This window comes from Canis lupus, chromosome 28, assembly GCF_003254725.2.
Source record: "Canis lupus dingo isolate Sandy chromosome 28, ASM325472v2, whole genome shotgun sequence".
Lineage (NCBI taxonomy): Eukaryota > Metazoa > Chordata > Mammalia > Carnivora > Canidae > Canis > Canis lupus.
The window spans coordinates 26,556,862-26,577,874 of NC_064270.1; the positions used below are offsets into that span (position 1 = coordinate 26,556,862).

At 34.3% G+C, this 21,013-nt stretch overlaps 1 protein-coding gene across 1 annotated transcript in view; it reads left to right on the forward strand.

Moving 5' to 3' along the window:
- Positions 1 to 21,013, forward strand: part of ATRNL1 (attractin like 1) — a 779,330-nt gene that overhangs the window by 550,420 nt on the left and 207,897 nt on the right. The gene's annotated exons all lie outside the window — the stretch shown is intronic.

Sequence of the window (21,013 nt, forward strand, 5' to 3'; positions counted from 1 at the left end):
AACTTATCTACATTTCAATTTTTGATAATGTAGATGACAATTGGGGTATATTCTACAAGATACTTAGGTGTTCATCACACATGCACCAGAAAGAACTTTGGAGACAGTAGAAATGAGGATTCACATGCCAAGGTAAGGAGCCTGAATTTGATCTTCCTAGGTCATGAGAACAATTGAAATGTTTATACTGAGTTTAAGATAGTGTTTTTCAACATTCATTTACATATGCTGTCTCAACCTCATTTGAGCCCTACATTAATCTTAGAAAAAAGGCACACAGCAGTTTCTTTTGTTCTGTTTTACCATTGAGCAAACTGAGGCTCTCTGAACTTAAGACCTTTGTTCAGGATCACAAATTCATCCCCCAGTAGAACAAGGACCAGGGTCTGAATCTCAGACTAACCAAAAAGTTTCTTTCTTATACCATTCTTTAAACATGCTGATTTTAGTTCAAATTGAGAATACCTCTTAGGCACTAATGTATTATCAGTGGACTCTTTTCTCATAAAGCTGTCTGTGAACATGAAGTTACTTGAAGTTTATGTAGTATTCTTTGATTCCAGGTGCTCAAATAGACATGAAGAATTGAGACAATTCAGCCTAATACACTAGTAGGAACCTTCTTGTCCAAAGTGGCACATTATCCAGGCCAGACAAAGTGAACAGCTATATGCTAAGAGCATTGTGAGCTTTACTGCAGGAGTGCCATGAGATATTGGGCACAGCCAGTGGACCCCTGCACTTCATTCCCACCTACCATCTTCATGGACTAAAGTTTCTGTGGTTGGTTTCAGTGGCTTATGTACTTTTCCCTGGGTTTCTAATTTTTCAGAGTGTTATAGCCATCTTGTGATATTTGAATTTTAATTATTGTATTAACATTTACCATTAGTTTTTAATTATGTAAGTAATAAATCCTCACTGTAGAAAAAATAGCACAGAAATAATCGAAGTTAAAATTGAAATCTTCCATAATCCCACCACCCATAAATATTCACTGCCAGAACTTTTATTTCCTTCCAGTAACATTTTCCTTTTGTATACATATTTTTACAAAATTGAAAATATATTCTATAGTTGATTTTACATCCTTTTTTCTCAGTGTTAATAAGAACTTTTTTTTTACTTCTAGGTTTGATTTTAAAATGTCATGTTAATTATTTTGTAGTATAACATAATTTATTTCCTATTTTATTTTCAATTAGCATGATTCCAATTTCACACTGTTAGAAATAAGACTATAATTATTTTTTGTATGTAACTTGTGATCCTAATCTATAAAAGAGAAACTATTAGATAAAAATTATAACCTTTTGTGGATCTTAAGATGTACTGCTTATTTACTTTCCCAAATGCCCCTATTCACACTACCTTTAGAAAAGATTAAGAATTACAGTTTTCCAGCATCCTTGTCAAAAATGATTTTTTAAAAAGATTTATTTCCTTGAGAGAGAGAGATCAAGAGACTGTGCAAGAGCAGGGGACGGGGCGGGGGGGGAGGGGGTAGAGGGAGAAAATAGTCTTAAACATACTACACACTGAGCTTGGGCCTGACATGAGGCAAGTCTCACTACCCTGAGATGGAGACCTGAGCTGAAACCGAGAGTCAGACACTTAACTGATCCACCCAGGTGCCCCTCAGAAATGATTTTAAAAGCATTTTAAGAAAAGTCTTATTAATTTTGATACATGAAATGTTAATCAGATTTCTCATTACTAGTGAAACTGAATATTTTCATATGTCTTTGATCATTGTTGTTTCTCCTCATTCATTTCATTGACCAGTATTCCTTTGTCCTCTTTTATTTTAATAGCATTTATTATTGTAATCTGGTTGCACAAGATATTCTATATAATGAAGAAAAAATTGAAAACTATTCTAACATTTTCAGATTTTTATTCAATTATCAATTATAAATAATTGTTTTGGAATTTGTTTTGGAACATTGTTTCCTATTTATAAATCAAACATATAAAATATTTGTATATTTTTTGTTATAAATATTTTTCTTTCTGGATATTGCCATTAAAATTTTACATTTTCTCTTTTTTTCTGTTAATCATACTGTCTTAGTAGTATTTTCAGCCATCACCCTTGTTCTATGTTATCCCGAATTTTCTAGTATTTTCCCCTCTTTGCTGACCTTCTTTTGAATTGAAGACTTTTTAAAAAATCAGTATCTCTCAACTTTTTCCTCAAATTTCCTCATTTTTTTCCTCAACTAATTTGTATGTTATGCACTCTTGCTCTTCTTTTAGTTCTTACTCTTTTTTTTAAAAAAAGATTTTACTTATTCATGAGAGACACAGAGAGAGAGGCAGAGACTTAGGAAGAGGGAGAAGCAGGCTCCCTGCAAGGAACCCAATGTAGGACTCAATCCCAGGACCCAGGATCAGCCCTGAGCCAAAAGCAGATGCTCAACACTAAGCCACCCAGGTGCCACCCCAGGTGCCCCTAGTTATTACTCTTAAAACTATAACAGGCATAGTTTAAGTCTGAAATTAGTGAACACTTCTACTTCTTTGCAAACAATGTAGGAACCTAAGAATAATTTGAATCTTATAGGACATAGTTCTCTTTTTTGTACCTCTGAGTTTTGCCACTAGTTGAATTAAACATTATTATTGCTGTTGTTGCTTTACATGATCATTATGTTTATTTTTTTAAGATTTTATTTATTTATTTGAGATAGAGACAGAGAGCATTAGCAAGAAGAAGGAGAAGCAGACTCCCAGCTAAGCAGTGAGCCTGATGCAGGGCTCCTTCTCAGGACCCTGGGTTCGTGGTCTGAGCCAAAGGCTGACACTTAACTGAGCCACCCAGGGACCTCAATCAATGTGTTTAAATCTACTTACATATTTATTATTTCTTTGCTCACTGTTTTTCTTTTCATTCAGAGCTTTCTTCCAGAATGTTTCCTTTATCCCATGTCGTATCGTTAGAAATTCCTTTACCATATGTCTTTTAATAATAAACTCTTTTAGTTTGTTGCTTACAGCTCTCCTTGTCAGTTTTACCCAGTGACTCAGAGCATCCCTCCCTTGCTTACAATCTAAGAAATGTTTTAAAATATACTTTTATCAAGCATCTAGTTATTTTGCATACTTGTATATTTCATTTACTTGAAAATTGTTCTTGCATTTGGCTTCTGGTGTCACACCTGAGAAATCCTCTAGTAGTATAATTGCCATTCCTTTGCAGCTAATCTAGCCTTTGTTTTCAATGGCTTCTGTTTCTGGTGTTCTGCAGTTTTACTGTGATTTTTCTTTTCTTTCTTTCTTTCTTTTTTTTTTTTTTTTGAATTTATTTATTTATTCATTTGAGAGAGACAGAGAGAGTGATAGGAAGAGAGATCATGAGCAGCAAGGAAGGGCAGAGGGAGAAGCAGGCTCCCCACTGAGCAGGAAGCCAGGTGGATGCAGGGCTCAATCCCAGGATGCTGGGATCATGACCTGAGCCAAAGGCAGACACACTGAGCCACCCAGGTACCCCTACCTTGATTTTCTATGCATGAATTTGTTTGTGTTAGTATCACTTGGCCTGTTTTGCACTTCTATGTCTGAGGATTTAAGTCTTTGTTTAGTTCTAAAAATTGTCATTTCTTCTCTCTCTGAATTTTCTTCTCCCCCATTTCCTCTGTTCTCCTTCTGAGATTCTGATTCTATCCATTTTGAAAATTCTTATCCTATCTTCAAGCTCTCTTACCCTCTCAGGTATATCTTCCATCATCTCTTTCTGTGTTTCTTCTGATTTATTTCCTCAGAGCTTTATTCCAGTTCACTAATTTTTTGTTGTGTAGTATATAATCTGCTTTCTACCTTATTCACTAGATTACTTTCATTGCTTTTTTTTTCCATTTTTAAAAGTTCTATTTTGTTCTTTTTCAAATCTGCTTAGCAGTTTTTGAAAGTCTCTTTTCTTACTAGTTTTTATTACTTCATGTCATTCCAAACATAATTATTTTATTTTATATTTGATCATTCCAATAACTGAAATCCTTGGAAACCTTACGTCTATTGCTTATTTCTGTTGGCTCTCATTTGTTGTGGCATATTGCCTTGTGTATTTGGTGAGCTTTGTGAGCTCCTACATCTTTGATCTTAATCTGTTGTTTTCTATTGGCCTAAATAAAGTATGCTTTCCTCCAAAGAGGATTGCTTCTGCCGGAGACCAAGGGCCTGCCATAATTCTTTAACCACTTCTTTCGGGGTCCCTGACATACTGCAGGAATCTCAGGCTCCATTTTCTTTCCTTTTTTCTTTTCTTTCTTTCTTTCTTTCTTTCTTTCTTTCTTTCTTTCTTTCTTTCTTTCTTCTTTCTTTCTTCTTTCTTTCTTTCTTTCTTTCTTTCTTTCTTTCTTTCTTTCTTTCTTTCTTTCAAGATTTTATTTATTTATTCATGATAGACACACAGAGAGAGGCAGAGACATAGGCAGAGAGAGAAGCAGACTTCCTGCAGAGAAGCCTGATGCAGGACTTGATCCCAGGACCCCAGGGTCAGGACCTGAGCCAAAGGCAGACACTCAACCACTGAGATACCCAGGCACCCCTCAAGCTCTGCTTTCTTATCTTTTGGGTGACTCCATTGGCTTTGGTCTTCTGGGCTGCTCTGCTTTATTGTTTGCTTGTTGTTTTCTACCCTCCTCTGGCTGTCTGCCTGGAGCATTCTCTACTGCCTGCAATGCCAGAAATGCATTAAAAAGCATTAAGAATTTGGTTATTTTAGAGTGGGAGGACCCTACTGACAATTGTGGTTCGTCTTCCATAGCAGCTCTGCTTTAACTGGACAGAATTCTTTCTGGATTGCTGTTTCTCTCTCTGGCATTTGGCTTGCTAGTTTCATCATCACCATTTCCAGACTCCAGTTCTGGCAACCTCTGATGGGAGAGGTCTCACTACTTCTTTGCAGGCTGGTTGTATGGAAGCAGTGAGCCACCAACCCCCTATTGACCTTACGGAGGTGAGGCTCAGGAACAGGACGGACTCTCACCAATGACTCTGCTTTTTTCTCAGCCTCTTGGGGGCCAGACAGTCCAAGGATATTCTTTTACGGACTATGTTGACTTCCCTCTTGGTGTTTATAGATCTCTCCAGACCAAACCTCTGTAAAATCCTTACCCTGAGCCTTGATGCTAGTTTCTATGAACTTACCCTGTCCCAAGAGGTCATCATTAGGGAAAAGTTCTCTTAGCCAGAACCCCAACAGGACACAAGCCCTATCTGCAAATAACTCCCCATAAGCCCCAGGAGAGATTTGCCTTAAAGACAGAGATGATTTTCAGTTGGTAATAGAGAGAAGGAAATGGTATGAAGGTCACATCGTCTCATATTCCTCATAATAAATGCTTTAGAAGATAAAGTATTTCTTATTTTAAGAAAAATATTTACAGTGAATGGGAGATTTTTATAGGTACACTTTTGGTTCTTGAATTATGGAAGGATAAGGATTCCAGGGTGCATTTTCAAATTTTCTTTATTTTAAAATTATAAAATACCTTTCATCACCAAAACCACTTAAAATATAATGTTTTCAAAAAAAAATTTTAGGAATATAAGATTTGGAATTATAACCGCATGAGTTTTGTGAATGAATGGAGCATGAATTAAGAATTAAATGTGATTCTTCAGAATTAACATGATATGAATAGAACCTACCTCATAACATGGTATGAATATATGCTTAAATTATTGGAATCTCCATGGTTCTAAATTAATGTAATCAGAAGTCATAAGACATTTAAGCAGGAAAAAAGTCATATGTTTACAGTTTTTAGTAAATAGCTTGTTAATACCGTAGTTAAATTACATATAGGTAAAATACTGCTAGCATATTTCATGCAGAATTCAGTGAGTTCAAGGCTAAATGCATACATTTATATTTATTATATATTTTCAAAATTAAAATTTTTTAAAGGAAGTTTTCATCAAGATATTAAAACTTTATGGTTGTCTTACTTCAGTCATTTAAAATGAATATAAACTATGATGAAGAAGAATATAAAGATGAAAATGAATAACAAAATAATAAGCCCACTTTCACTTCTCAGTGATAAACAGAAAAATTGGCAAATACAAAGTCTTTTTTTTTTTTAAGATTTTATTTATTTATTCATGAGAGACATGGGGGGGGGGGCAGACTCCATGCCAGGAGCCTGATGTGGGAGACGATCCCGGGACTCCAGGACCGCGCCCTGGGCCAAAGGCAGGCGCTAAACCGCTGAGCCACCCAGGGATCCCTGGCAAATACAAAGTCTTATAATCCTAAGCACCCATATTCATATTGGCTATCATTCAGCAGAACATCACCCTACTTAAAGGTATGGTCATATCACAGTTGAAGCAAAGGTAGCATAAATTATGTGTATATATAACAGTCTTACAAGTAAGAAATAGCTATATAAAGTGAGGCCGTAATATAATTTATTGGAAAGTTATAATCGCAGTTTAGCAATTCTTGAGAGCAGTGTTCCAGCTCTGAATAAAGAAGACTGAATTTCCAACACCCTCCACCATCCTTCACCCATTCTCAGATAAAACAGGTAATATATTGGACCCATTAAAAAAAAGAAAGTGCTCCTTAATACTGGGCAGATTACACATGCTGCAACCAAGAACATTCCACAGTCTGTGAAACACAGGGTATTTTTGAGTACTGTCAAACACTTTTAATACTCATTTTTAAATGTGTGTAAAACTAGTAATGTATGATACGTTAACATAAAACTAATATTAATATCTTAATACTGGTTTCTTATATAACAATAACAAAAAGCTTATTATGGTGTTTTAGTCTCCTTATTCTAACTTTTTAGATTGCCTTGAAGCACTTTCTGTGTGTCTGATAGTATGCAATAGTTATTTTCTGATTATTGTTTAAATATTTTATTAGGATGTAGTTCTCTATGACAGCTATTACATTAAATTTATGTTTCTGTTTAATATATTTTTGCTTACATTTCATGTAAAATCAGTTAGTAATTTAACCTTTATTTCCTCCTCCTTTCCATTGAGAGATAGTCTGATGAGGTTTATATCCTCAAGGGAATAACTGACTGTAAGAATTCTATAAAATGCTGTTAAATAAAATGTAAATCTTATAAAGTGAAATCTCAGATATTAGAAGTGTAGTGCTAGATATTTTATATGTAGCATCAAAGAAACTAATAACGTTATACTTTGGCTAAGTAAATATTTTCATACTTTGCTTTCTTAGAAAATAAAACAGCAACTAGATAAAAGTTTAGGGTATTAAATCTGAAATTTTACCTCGTATCTTAATATACATTTTCCTTCTACACCAGTTATAGTGTTATGCTAGTCATACAAAAAGCCTTTGTTCATATTTATACCTTATAATTTCATTCATGTGTACTGTAAGTGCCTTTTAATTTTGGGCTCATAAAGAAAAGCTCTGCATCAACCATTCATGGCATATTAAACTAGGGCAGATTAAATATCACATGGGTAAAGTGTATGTGCAATTTTTGATGGAGAAAGAGTCATTATTTCTTAATGTCTTTCTCATCTCCAACGCATTTAGAAAACAAAAGCAAAATTAACCCAATTTCTTTTTTCCATATTTCAAATGGAAAAACTATCTTAAAAAGAAAATCTCTATACTATGAAAAATTGGTTCAACAAATGTTTACCAAACCTACTATGTGCAAAGCAGTAGAGAAGTTGAATATGGAAAGACATTGTCTCTATCTTCCAGAAACTTAAAAGACTAAGAGGAAATATAAGGCATGTGAAAATACCTCTCCTAAAAAATATAATGTGATTAATGCTAAAAGAAAAACACAGAGAGGGGAAAGAATTTAAATCTCAGGATATTGGTGAGTGTATCATGAGAGATTATAGTAGGGGATCATGGCCTTTAAAAGTAGATAAAATATCAATAGACAGAGCTAAGGGTAAGGTTGAGATGGGAAGAGTAAAGAGACATGCCAAGCTGAAGAGGCAATATGAGCAAAAGGCAGAGACGAAAAGAGTGGTGTATGTGTGAAACAGTAAGAAGGCAAGATTAGCTACTGGGGAATGAATTGTGGAAATCAAAACAGAAGTATAGAAGATACTATGAAAATCGATTTTAATGAAATGACAGGGATCACATAGAAGGTCTTTGAGCACATGAATTTTATGGCTGACTTTAGGGAAATGATACTGGCAGCATTTTGTAGCATCAGCTGTTTCAAAGAATAATTGAGAAACATGGGCAAGTTAAGCCCTGAACTAGTGGCTTTCAAAATGTAAAGAAATAAATATATTGGAAATGGCAAAGAAGCAGAATTTACAGAACTAAATAATGGATTGAATATGGAGATGGAGCCTGGGGCAAAGGGGAGGGCCATAATGCAGGACTTCTTTCTTCATACATACCTGAAGTCATGGGAGTGAGAAGTCAAAGGAGAATCAAAGACAGAATGTAGGAAAATTGCTATAATTAAAATGTTGGAGGCACATTGAATGAAAGAAAGTATCAAATGACAGGTTGAGAAAGAAGTAAATTGAGAAGTTTAGGACGATTAGAATTAAGAATTAAAAGTATGCCAAAAAGGATGAAGTGGCAAAAGATGCCTTGCATTTCATAAGCAATCAAGGAAGAGGGGAACTGAAGAGAGGAGTAGAATCTGGTAATTATGCACTCATCAGTGACTATTGAGGAAGTCGATTGAATGGCAGAAACCAGATTTAAAGGACTGGGTAGACGAGAAGGTGCATGCAACAAGGCTAGACTACCATTTTGAAATTGGTAATGTCAAAAGGAAGGAAGAAATTGAGATGGTAATTTAAGAAATTGGCAGATCCGAGAAAAAGCTCCTCTGGGAGAAGAAATATTGAAGGGAAAAAACTGTACATTAGCATAGAGAAGAGATGAAAGCAAAGACAGGATCAAGAAAACAAGATGATTAATTTGGGGAAGACGGGATGAGAAAACAGTAAATTAAAGGGAATTTGAACAGTTTCACATGATAGGAGGTTATCTTTGATGATGATCTTTTTTGTGTGTGTGGCAATATTAGAAGGAAGGTCACCTGCAGAGAGTAAGCTATGGGTATAAGTTTGAGGCTTAAGAATTATAGAAGAGGCATAGAACACTTGTGGGAGAGGCTTGATAACAGGTTAAGACCGAGAACTGGGAGCTATCCAAGATTTCTCCTTCTACTCTATTCTTCATTTTCTATCATTGAGCAATGTCAATTGTATAGCCAAAATATGTCTTTAATCCATCACTTCATCACTCTCCTACTGCTGTAATTTCAAGCTTTCAAAACCCTTTTCCTGAATGTATTCTATTACTCTCTTTACTGGTCTCCCTGTGGAATTTTCCACATTGCTACCAAAGTGATCTTTCTAGGGTGCAAATCTGCTCATATCACCCTGAATCTCCTGTGGAGGATGACATGAATTACCTCACTTTTCATTGTTTAATTATCCCTTCTTCTTCTGCTGCTTCTTCCTTTCTCGGGCTGGTTCTGTTACCAGTGCAGGTTCTCCTGCATCATGCTAACCGATTTGTGTATGATCATAATAAGCCTGAAGCACCAGAAGATCCCAGAATACTTTTGACTCACCAAAGAAAGCTTACTTTTGGTATAATCAGTAATACTGATATTTTATAAAGGTTACACCTTTATATTTGATCACCCTTTCCACCATAATATTTGATTAAAAAACTCCAGTATTTGATTAACTAAATATTTGTGGGTTTTTGCATATTTTATTTTATTTCTTTTTTATTTCTTTTATTTTTTTGATTAACTAAATATTTGACTATTTGATTAACTAAATATTTGACTCCGCACTGAGTGCAGAGCCTGGCATGGGGGCTCTATCTTATTTCTACCTGAAATCAAGAGCCTGACACCCAACCAATCGAGCCACCCAGGTGCCCCCCATTATTACTTTGTTTATAATGTTAGTTTCTTCCTCTGATTACAAAATTTAAAAATTCTAATTATGGAAACTTTGGAAAATACAGGAAGGTATATTATAAAAATACAAAGCCTCATCCATACTCCATCAGCTCTAATAAATGGATGCAGTCATGTAGGGACCACCTTTATCTAGATGTAGAATGTGTTCCCCACTGCAGAAAGTTCCCTCCTGCCCTTCTGCAGCAGTACCGTCCATCTACCCTAGAGCCCTGGAAACCATTCATTTGATTTATGGTATTGTGGTTTTGCTTTTTCCAGAAAGTCATATAAATGGAAACCTGTACAATGTAACCTGTGGTATCTGGCTTCTTTCACTTGACATGATGCTTTCCAGATCTATCCATGTCATTACAGGTATCAGCAGTTTGTTCTATTGCTGAGCAGCATTCCATTGTATGGATGCACTACACTTGACTTATCCAATCACCAAGGGATGGACATTTGTGTTATTTGCATTATGGAGCTGTTGTGAATGAAGCTCCCATTAACATTTGCATACAGATTTATGTATGGAAATCTTGGGTAAATAAATATCTATCAGTAAGATTGCTGGGTCATATGGTAAAAGTATGCTGTTTACATTTAGTAATTTCCCAAAGTTGCTGTACCATTTGTATTCCTGTCAGCAGCTTTTGAAAGTTCCTATTGTTCTGCATCCTCATCAGCATAAGGTATTATTGATTTTTTTGTATTTTATTTTGTCATTCTAATAGGTGTGTGGTGGTATATCATTGTTGTATTTGGTTTGGAGGAGACCTAAATTTCTTTCAATATAGTTGAGCCCTGCCATTCTGTTTATAGGTATGCATATCTTCAAATGTTTACTTTTCCACAGACATATGGATAGACATTACTTGAGGGATATTCTGGAATAAAAGGCAGGGAGCAGGGAATATCTAATATGTGCCTACAAAACAAGAATTCAGAAAGTAACTTTGAGAAAATATCTTCATAAAATAGTTGTATTTTTCTAGCTTCCTATGAGATCCTCTTCAGTGAAATAACTCTATTAACTACAAAATAAAATATTAATATCAAAGATTAATTTTTAACTTTTATAATAAAAAAATTAAGCATGCATAGAAATAGAAAAATGAATCACATTGCCTACCCTTAGCAAGTGGTGACTCATGGCCAATCTTGTTTCATCTCTATCCCCACTTCCCTGTAACCCCACCAGTGATTATTTTGAAGCCAAATCCCAGGCATCAAAGATTAAATTTTAATAGAATCTCAGAGTTCTTGATTTATCATATTAGCATTGAAAATAACTATTTTAAGATGTTTAAATTTTAAAAATTAATTTCTAGTATTTATCTCTAAGGTTTTATTAGTTTTCTGGTTTGACCTATTTATATGTAAAGTATTTGCTAAGTATATTATCCCAGGCATTTATCCAATAAGCAATGGGAAATCATCACACCTGAATAGAAATAAAAACTCATTGAGATTGTTTTGTTTTATTGACATATCGTATATATAGTTTCTTTAGAAGCATTGTATAGACATCAAATTAAAACAACCACAGACTTTGCTTAAGTTAACAATAGAGGTCATTTGATTTTTTTTATTTGATTTTTTTAAATTTAGTATATTATATATTTAAAATTACAAATTGAGTATAATCCTAGAATACTTTCTTAATTCTTACTATTATACTGATCTAATTTTTCTCACTGGGTAGCTCAACTGAAGTACATAACCAGTTTTAATTAAGAATAAAAAAGAAAAAGAAACTTCACATCATTAGGAATTTCTGAGTTTTGCCACTCTAGCAAAAAAGACCATGAGCAATATGAGATTAGTCAGATAGTGAGATGTGAAGAATGATAAGCAACCATGTTAGGGGCACCTATGACTACAATAATTGGGGAAGTAACCTTGACATATTTCCTTCCAAGTATGAGTATCTATAGTTCATTATATTGCAGACAGTATCCATTACCAAAGATGTAGGGCCAAATTAACTTTAATGTTGCTCTCTTCACAAGACATTCCATAGCTAGCAATAACATTAAGATAATGCTGTTAAAATAAGAATTTCAATTATAAGCCAGATGAGACTGTGAAAAACATGACAGCCTTAATGAGAGTAGGAGTTGGTATTCACTTTGATAAGGAACAGAGTTATCATAGATAGGAAAGAAAATATAGCCTACAGCCTTTTCTTATTGTGTCATGTCATCCTCTATTGATAGTGGCTTTGGGTTCAAATTCATTTTTATTCATTTTCCCAGACAGGTACTAGGATGATGATCCTGTGAATCTTTCAGTTGCAACTAGAATACCTTTGATTTCTGTAGTGCTTCATTCTTCCAAACAGTTGAAAGCATTTTCTCTTTGTTCTTTGGCACATCTTTTCTAACAATGAAAGAAAACCAAGATAGTGGTCTCTTCTTGCAGGTGGGAAAACTGGATCAGTCATTCAGTGCTAAAATTGGGAATAGATTCAAGGTACTTGAGAGATCATCCATTGGGCAGCCTGGGTGGCTCAGCGGTTTAGCGCCCCAGGACCTGACCCTGGAGACCTGGGATCAAGTCCCATGTTGGGCTCCTTGCATGGAGCCTGCTTCTCCCTCTGCCTGTGTCTCTGCCTCTCTCTCTCTCTCTGTGTGTCTCTCTCATGAATAAATAAATACAATATATATATTTTTAAATCATCCAGTGCTTATCAGGGGCTTGATTTTAACGAAGACATGTCATGAATTTGACTCAAATACAGTATCGATGTTTGTGTTGTATTATACATGCTCTTGTTTTTGACTTTACAGTGGCAGGGAGAGAAGGAACTAGTACATATCTCTGGTGGGAATAGAAGATCAGAAGAGAAAAAGCTATTTACTTTAACTGTTTACAGATAGCTAGCTAGCCCCTAAGCATGAAACCACTCCTACACTGGCTGCCCTACTAGCTTTGTTGGCCAAACCTGTGAGTATAGTGCAGTATAGTGTTGTCATGGTTCTCCTGGTGTGGTTTATGCAGAATCCCATGCCTAGGGCGGCTGCATGGAGCACAATTATCTGTCATGAAACTTCAAGTCTGTTTTATATGGTTAAGGAAGGATAAGAGGGCATCTTGCTCATCTGATTTATAATCCATTTGTTTAGTGTTTGTCATCAGCTGTACCATTTTTACCTCTCTATTGTAAATTGTTAGTTTGGAGTTTAGATTGTTAGATTGGAGTTTCTTCTTGTTCACTTTAAATTTTCATATTTCATGTGCAAATGCAGGTTTTTTTCTTTGCATAAAGAATAAACCTATATGATAATTTTGGCTATTTTTAGAGGTCTGAAACTCTTTTCTGCTTTTGAAAAAGCCTAAAACTATTTTTTTGTTTTAATTCACCCTATATATCACTATTTATTCACCACTTATATAATTAATATAAACATTTTTTCTCAATTTCCTTATAAATGTGTTTCTCAGGCTGCATTTTTTTCATCCATATTGCTTACTCTAGAGCATGACCAATTTTCATAGTCTTTACTACAATATGCTGTAAAATACTCATAATGTTTGTGCTGTCTCCTCTCATATTTACTTAATCTATCATCATAGGGAGCATGGCTGAAGCCTTTAAGTGAAGCAATCGATTATACAGCATTATGTTTAGCTTCCACAAGCAGAAATTTCATTTTCTCCCCTAGGAACCTTAATTCTGGAAATGAGCATTCCATTTAGAGTCAGAATGTTCATTTATTAAATGCAAATTTATTTTAGCTTATATAATACATATTTAAATGATAGACATATAGAGAAACAGTAAAATGTATAAGGTGTTTTATTAGCATCTGTGATGATTTTAAATATAATAAAAAATGAAACTGATTTGAATTACAAATATTGCTGAAAAACTTTCAAGATGAATCACAGAGCTCAAATGCAAAGTTGATGTTCTTAAATTAATCAGTTAGTTAATATGTCTAACAAACTGAACTATAATACCATATTATTGGAGCAACTTTGCTAAACAGATCTTATGCCTTTTAAATATAAGAACATAGTGAATTTCAACCGTATTCTTATGGTTATTTATTTTATTTTATTTTTTTCCTCTTTTATCACTGGACACAATGACCCAATGATTCCAAAATAAGGAAAATTCAGTATTTTTCTTCTTGTTCATTTCTGTTTGTCCTGTTAATTGTATTTAGAAGCACCACATTAGGGATCCCTGGGTGGCGCAGCGGTTTGGCGCCTGCCTTTGGCCCAGGGCGCGATCCTGGAGACCCCGAATCGAATCCCACGTCAGGCTCCCGGTGCATGGAGCCTGCTTCTCCCTCTGCCTATGTCTCTGCCTCTCTCTCTCTCTCTCTGTGACTATCATAAATAAAATAAAATAAAAAAAAAATTAAAAAAAAAATTTAGAAGCACCACGTTAGCATTTACTGTGTTTCTTTTGTCTGTCACCTTGAGGTAGTATCTGAACATTACAGACTCCTATATAAATTTTAAAAATTAGTAAAAATTAGTCTTCATGCTTTTTTAGTGAAAAAGTGAAGTATGAAAACAATAAAAGACATATAAACAGTAGCAAGTAAACAAAAATTATGCTTTTTAATCTAAATCACCTTCAAACTTATAATTAATATTGTCACTCAGAATATGTTTAAAACTGGTATTTTTAAAATGCTCTATCAGCTTTCATACATTCTTTTTGTTGGAGAATATCTGTTAAATCAAATTATTAATCAGGTTTAGACCTTAGTAACATGTACATCTCTAGATAAATGTTATTTCAGAATTGGAAGAGGAATAAAAAAGGATGAAATCCAGGCCAAAAATGTAGTCCTTTTACCTCTCTAACATTAAGAACATTAAATTTGAAGTCAGAAAACTTCATTTCAGCTTTAGTTCTACTTTTTACTTATATGTATGTGACCTTCAGAAAGTAACTTAAACATTTGTGAGCTTCAGTTTCCTCATTTATAAAATAGAGGTTAGAAATACCTTCTATGCCTATAATTCAGAGTTCTTTTTGCATCAGATAAGGTTTGCTACATTTAGATGGCAAATGCAACATTGCTCTCTAAACATACAGTATTCTAGCAGATTTGCTGTCCAACATTTTCATTTATACATTTTTAATAATGATTTATTGATTATCCTCAATGTGCAAGGAACACTGCCAGACACTAGGGAAATAAAAGTATGTAATATAATACCCAACCACCTGAAATTCTAGTGGGGAAAACATGAATACATAATAAAAGACTTTAATTTCAGTCATTGACTTTAATTGACTTGTTGGTTGAGTGTTTTCTAGGTACAAGTAATTATTATATTGGCAAGAGATACCATAAATGTTTAAAAGAAAGATCAAAAAGGAAATAGAATTAAGAAGCTAGATATAGATCAAATTACTTATGGAAATTTAGCATATAAAAAGTGGCATATCAATCAGTGGGGGAAAAATGGGCTTCTCAGTAAATGGTGTATGTTTCTAGAAAATAAAAAAACAAAGATGAATTTTACTCTATAATTTCAGGGTGGCCAAAGTTTCCCATGACTCAAAATCTAGAAGCAATAAGGATTAAAAGACTAATAAGATTGACTTTATACAAAATATTTAAAACTTTCCATGCCCCAAAATTTAAAAGGTAAAATGAAAAATATGAAAATATTTGCAGTTTATACGTGGACAAATGATTGATATACCTAGAATATGAAGAGCTTTTAAAATGAAAGGGAAACAGAAAACCAACAAGTCTATAAAAAATGGACAAGAGATATAAACAGTTCACAGGAAAAGAAATTCAAAGGGCATAGGACATGGATCTATATGTTCAAATTTACTCATAATAAAAATGTTATGAAAATTAACTGACATTGCCATTGCTTGCAAATGAGATTTTTAAAAATCTGAAAGATTGACTACATACTTGTAGTAGGTAGAATATTGACTCCCAAAGATGTCTGTATCCTAATCCCCAGAACTTCACATGGCAAAAGGGACTTTGTAGATATGATTAAATTGAAGACTGTGAGATGTGAAGATGATTCTGAATTATCTAAATAGGCTTAATGTAATTACCAAGATCCTTATAGTGAAAGAGGAGACAGGAGAGTCACTCAGAAGAAATGTGATGAGGGAAAGAGAGGTCAGGATGTGATTGCTGGCTGTGAAAACAGAAAGGGGCCACAGGGTAAGATCTAGAAGATGGAAAAGACAAGGAAACAGATTCTCCCCTAGAGCCTATGAAAAGAGTTCTGCTGACATCTTACTTTTAGCCCAGTGAGACATATTTTTTGACTTCTGATTTCCAGAACCATAAGATGATAAATTTGTATTGTTTTAATCTATTAAGTTTGTGGTAACTTGTTACTGTATCAGTAGCTAACTAACACAATTCTCTTAAGAGGAAGGTTGTGAGCAAACAGACACTTTCATATCTTGTTGGAAATGGAAATTGTACAATGACTTTGAAGAATTTTGCTATATTTACATATATACTTTCCCTCAGATCCCACAAACCTTTCTCTGCACTGTCAAAAATATAAAAAGATATGCAGAAGGCTATTGTAGCACTATTTGTAATAGCAAAAAAAAAGAGTGATAACAGCTCAAATATCCATCAATAGTGGACTCATTGAATTAAGTGTGATACAACACTGTACTATCCAGTTATTAAAAGTAGTATTTCTGTGTTTTGCTATGAAATGATCTAAGCATTATTGTTAAGTGAAAGTAGCAAGATGAAAAAAAAAGTACATTTAGTAACTGACTGGCTAATAAATAAATATAAATAAATACACATATTTTCTTTTAAAAATTTATTTGTGTGTGTGTGTGTTTGGTGGTTATTGATAGGGCTGAAAAGGGAATAGCATGAAGGGAACAAGGATAGATGGTAGCCCAGTATTTTGTAGATCTGACCCTGGAACTGTACCAATGCCATAAAATTATAAAGCAGAATTAAATAAAAATGAGAAAGAGCACAATCCACCCCCCACCCATCCTTGCCCATTAACCTAAATAGTGATGGAGTCAATGGCAAAACTACACAGAGAGAACCTATTTCAAGTGATTTTTAATACATAGTACTTGACTATATATCCTTAGTGAGATATATTCTTATGACAAAAACAACAAAGAAATCAAACCTATTCTGGGTTCCTGGCTGGCTCAGTCAGAAGAGCATGTGACTCTTTGTCTCAGGGTTGTGAGTCAAGCACCACGTTGGGTGTAGAGATTACTTATATAAATAAAACTTTTTAAAAAATCAATTTTTATTCATTGTATTTTTAGATAGAATATATAATATTATATATTTATAATGTACTGTAGCACAAAAGTAATTAATTATCAATATCATTAGGTATTAAGATTTTCAATATATACAAAAACTCAAAGAAGTTAAGCAAAACAACTTAATTTGAATTGCTATATTTTTTCTGTTTAAAAAAGTTCTCGGGATCCCTGGGTGGCACAGCGGTTTGGCGCCTGCCTTTGGCCCAGGATGCGATCCTGGAGACCCGGGATCAAATTCCACATCGGGCTCCCGGTACATGGAGCCTGCTTCTCCCTCTGCCTATGTCTCTGCCTCTCTCTCTCTCTGTGTGACTATCATAAATAAATAAAAATTAAAAAAATAAATAAATATAAAAGTTCTCAGTAGGGAGGGCACATTGATGCTATTTTATACAAATTCCCCTTTGTTAAAGATGTGTTTCCCTGCTTTGGGGAATCCTGTTGGCTATTTTCAGCTGTCTGCCCCTTCCGGGATTACCACAACAGAAGAGAGCTGCCTTGCCTAAGATCATGACCATTCCCAGGGCAACTGGAATGTAGGAACTGATCCTTGAAGGAGTATAAAAACCTGGCCTCCTGGCCCAACTTGATTATTGAGAGATCATTCTAGCTCCAGATACCCACATGGGTCTGCCACCCAGTTTAACCCTTTCTCTCTAATGAGGGTTCTTTTCTTTATCTTTTTTTTTTTTTTTTTTTTTTTTAAGTTCATAAGAACTCTGTCTCCCAGGGAGTCTGCTTCTTTGGGAATAAATCTATTACACTGAGCTGTGTTACCTAAAATTTCCTAGGACAATGACCAACTCAGTACCAGTAAATACCTCCTATGTTCAGAATGAGATCTCTAAATACCATTCCCCAGCAGGCATTCTTAGAGAAGTGTCTGTTTATAAGTATGGGACAGGCAAAAGACAAGGAAGCCATCAAAGACTTTTGTGGTCATGTTAGAATAACTCAGGAGCCAATGTGAAGACATTCTCATAGTTCAAAGATAGTACAGTTTGAACAATTAACAAAACTCATGTTAACAAAAGTTATTACTACTACTAATTAAAACATGTCAGAAATGTTAAAACTTATGAATTTATAAGGATAATAAAAATCATGTATGGAGAATGCTAGCAAGTAATTATTTTGAAAATTGATAAAGGGAAATAAATCTTTAGCCTCCTTTTCCTATAAAACCCATTTAAAAACTCTTATTAGTAAACTGAGAATAGAGGGGAACTTCCTCAACTTGATAATAAAAAAAAATCTACAACCAGCATCATGCTTAATGGTGAGAAACTTGAAACATATCCACTAAGATCAAGTATAAGGTAATGATGTCCCCTTCTAACCAATTCTTTTCTACATTGTACTGGAAGTTGTAGCTAATGCAGTATGACAAGAAAAGGAAATGAAAGGTATACAGATTGGGAAGGAAGAAATGAAACTCTCTTTATTTGCACATGATATGATTATCTATGTAGAAAATCCAAAAGAGGGGATCCTCAGTGGTTTAGTCAGTTAAGTGTCCACCTCTTGATTTTGTCTCAGTTCATGATCTCAGGGTCATGAGATTGAGGCTTGCATCAGGTTCTCTGCTGGGCATGTGGAGTCTGTTTGGGATTCCCTCTCTGACTCCTTCTCTTCCCCACCCTGCTCATGCTATTTCTCTAATACTGATAATAGTAAATATGTAAAATAAAGAAAATCCAAAACAACAAAAAATACTTATGGAATAATAAACAATTATAGCAGGATTTTTTTTAAAGATTTTATTTATTCATGAGAGACAGACAGAGAGAGAGAGAGAGAGAGAGGCAGAGACATAAGCAGAGGGAGAAACAGGCTCCATGCAGGGAGCCCAATGAGGTACTTGATTACGGGACTCCAGGCACTAAACTGCGGAGCCACCCAGGGATCCCCTATAGCAGGATTTAAAGTTGCAAGGTTAACATGCCAAAATAAGTTGCTTTGCTATAATCCCAACAATGAACAAGTGGAATTTGAAATTAAAGATACGATAGCATTTACATTACTGCCCTCAAAATGAAAACGTAGGTGTAAGTCTAACAAAATATGTATAAGATCTGCATGAAGAATACTATAAAACTCTGAGGAACAAAATAAAAAAGAATTAAATAAATGGAGAGATATTCTGTGTCCATGGATAAAAAGAATCAATATGTCAAGATGTCATTTTTCCCCAACCTGTTCTATAGATTCAAAGCAATCCCAATCAAAATGCCAGTAGTTAATTTTGTGGATATTGACAGACTGATTCTGAAGCTTGTGTGGAAAGGTAAAAGATCTAGAATAGCGAACAGAATACTGAAGAACAGAGTTGGAAGCCTGACACTACAGAGTTTCAAGACTTACTACAAATCTACAGTAACCAAGACTGTGTTTTGGGCAAAAGAATAGACGATTATATCAATAGAATGTAATAGAGAGTCCAGAAATAGATCCACATGAATACAGTCATTTGATCTTTACCAAAGGAGCAAAGACAATGCAAAGAAGCAAAGATAGTTGTTTCAATAAATGGTGCTGGAACAACTGGAACAACTGGACATCCACATGCAAAAAAAGTGAATCTAGGTACAGAGGATATTTGTGAGAAAAGATTAGTGAGTGAAAACCAATAAGAACCATTGCTTTAAATGTTAGCATAGTGAAGTTCTAATTAGTTAATTAGTGAGGTTCTGATTAGTGTGTTTTGTTTTATACTAGAAGTAAAGATAATAATTTTTAAGATATTTTATGATGTCAGTAATATTTGAGTTAGTAGAATTTTCTAATTGTGAACATATGGAATTATTCTGATAAAAATGTAAAGAAATAAAAATGTGAATATTAGTCATAATAAATGTAAATATATATATGATTTTTTCCATTTACCTATTACATATGATTTGTTCTATAATGCTTCTCACAAACACTGCTCACCACCCTACCCTTTTTACCAAAAAAAAAGAAATCAAAACTAAACTAAATTTGTACTAAATATATTTGTGTTGGTTTTCATTGGTTTTGGTTTTGTTTGTTTGTTTTTAAGATTTATTTATTTATTTGAGAATGCAGGAAGAGGGGCAGAGAAGGAGAGAAAGAGAGAATTGTCAAGCACACTTGCTACTGAGCATGGAGCCACATGCAGGGCTCTACCCCAGGACTCTGAGATCACAACCTGAGCCAAAATCAGGAGTCAGACGCTTAACTGACTGAGCCACTCATCGCCCCATATTGGTTTTGGTTTTGATTTTACAAATAGCAATTAAATTTTTGAAGGAAAGAAGTTTACTTTTATTTTTTCTCTAAGTAGATTTAGTATCATCTCATAGATGTTTTTTATAATTACATGACATTTCTTCCTTCTTAAAAGCAGTATATGAGTGAAAAATATAAAAATATATATATTTTTTATATTTTTCATTGATGCTGGATTGTATTTTATTTTATTTTATTTTATTTTATTTTTAAAGATTTTATTTATTCATAGAGACACAGAGAGAGAGAGAGGCAGAGACACAGTCAGAGGAAGAAGCAGGCTCCACACAGGGAGCCCGATGTGGGACTCAATCCCGGGTCTCCAGGATCACACTCTGGGCTGCAGGCGGTGCTAAACCACCGCGCCACTGTGGCTGCCCCCATACTACTTTTCAGGGCGTATCATTTCTGTTATCCTATTAACCCTGCTTTGAAAAAAGATAAATATAAATGTGCTATCATTAGTGTAATTTAAACACCTTTCTTTTGAAACAAAACATGTATTTAATATATATAACATTACAGTTTCTTATTAGATATGAATAAAAATGCATGTTTTATATACTGGATT